The following is a 2,500-nucleotide window of genomic DNA, read 5'->3' on the forward strand; positions in this document are numbered from 1 at the left end:
ATTGTTATTATTGTAATTATTGTTATAATTATTATTATTGTTATTATTGTTGTTATTGTTATTATTGTTGTTATAGTTGCTTTTGTGATTATTGTTATTATTATTGTTATCGTTCTTATCATTATAATTATTGTAATAATTGTTATAATTATTATTGTCGTTGTTATTGCTATTATTATTATTATTATTATTATAATTATTATTGATATTATAATTATTGTTATTGTTATTGCTATTATTATTATTCCTATTTTTATTGTCATTGTTATTGGTATTATTGTTATTGTTATTGTTATTGTTATTATTGTTATTGTTATTGTTATTGTTATTATTGTTATTGTTATTGCTATTATTATTATTCCTATTTTTATTGTCATTGTTATTGGTATTATTGTTATTGTTATTGTTATTATTGTTATTGTTATTGTTATTATAATTATTATTGTTATTGTTATTATTGTTATTGTTATTGCTATTGTTATTGTTATTGCTATTGTTTTTATTATTGTTATTGTTATTATTATTGTTATTATTGTTATTATTTTTATTGTTATTGTTATTATTGTTATTATTGTTCGTATAATTGTTATTATTATTGCTATTATTATTTTTATTATTGCTACTGTTATTGTCCTTATAGTTTTTATTGTTATTGTTATTGTTATTATTGTTATTATTGTTATTAATATTATTATCTTTGTTATTGTTATTATTATTATTAATACTATTATTGTTATTGTTATTAATATTGTTATTATTATTATTATTATTATTATTATTATTGTTATTGTTAATATTATTATTGTTATTATTGTTATTATTGTTATTGTTATTATTGCTATTGTTATTATTGTTATTGTTACTGTTGTTATTGTTATTCATGTTATTACTGTTTTTTTTATTATTATTAATATTATTATTGCAATTATTATTAACGATATCATTATTATTATCATTATTATTGTTATTACTGTTATTATTATAATTGTTATTATTAATATTGTTATTATTATTTTTGTTATTATTATTATTATTATTATTATTGTTATTATTAATATTGTTATCATTATTAATATTATTAATGTTTTTAATGTTATTGTTGTTATTGTTATTATTGTTATTATTAATATTGTTATTATTATTAATTATATTAATATTATTATTATTGTTTTTACAAATATTGTCATTATTGTTATTATTATTATTATTGTTAATATTGTTATTAATATTATTATTATTATTCTTATTATTTTTATTGTTATTATAATTGTAACTTTTGATATTTTTATTAATATTGTTATTACTGTTATTAGTATTACTTTTTTTATTATTATTGTTATTATTTTTATTATTATTATTGATATTATTATTATTATAATTAATATTAATATTTTTATTATAATTATTATTATAATTATTGTTATTATTATTATATTTAATATTGTTTTTATTATTATTATTTTTATTGTTATTATTGTTATTGTTATTATTGTTATTAATGTTATTGTTAATATTGTTATTGCTATTATTGTTATTGTTATTATTGGTACATTTATTATTGTTATTGTTATTATTATTAATGTCATTATTGTTAGTGTTATTATTGTTATTATTATTATTGATATTATTATTATTATTATAGTTAATATTGTTATTATTATTATTATTGTTATAATTATTATAATTGTTATTTTTATTATTGCTATTGTTATTATTCTTTTTGATATTATTGGTATAGCTATTATTGTAATAGTTATTATTGTTATTGTTATTATTGTTACATTTATTATTGTTACTGTTATTATTTTTATTGTTACTATTGCTATTGTTTTTCATGTTATTATTGTTATTATTATTAATGATATTATTATTAATATTATTATTGTTATTATTATTATTGTTATTTTTATTATCGTTAATATTGTTATTATTGTTATTGTTCTTATTGGAATAGTTATTATTGTTATTGTTATTATTGTTATTGTTACTATTGTTATTGTTACTCATGTTATTATTGTTTTTGATATTGTTATTATTATTATTATAGTTATTATTGTTATTATTATTATTATTATTATTATTATTATTATTTTTATTATTGTTATTGTTATTATTGCTATTGTTATTATTTTTATTGATATTATTGGTACAGTTATTATTCTTATAGTTATTATTGTTATTGTTATTAATATTATTGTTATTATTGTTATTATTATAATTGTTATTATTAATAGTGTTATTATTATTATTGTTACTATTATTATTATTATTATTGTTATTAGTAATATTGTTATTATTATTAATATTATTATAGTTTTTAATGTTCTTGTTGTTATTGTTATTATTGTTATTGTTATTACTATTAATGTTATTATTGTTTGTGTCATTATTGTTATTACTATTATTGATATTATTATTTTTGTTAATATTAATATTGTTATTATCATTATTGTTTTTATTATTATTGTCATTATTAATATTGTTAATATTAATATTGTTA

Source organism: Vespa crabro, chromosome 4, assembly GCF_910589235.1.
Source record: "Vespa crabro chromosome 4, iyVesCrab1.2, whole genome shotgun sequence".
NCBI lineage: Eukaryota > Metazoa > Arthropoda > Insecta > Hymenoptera > Vespidae > Vespa > Vespa crabro.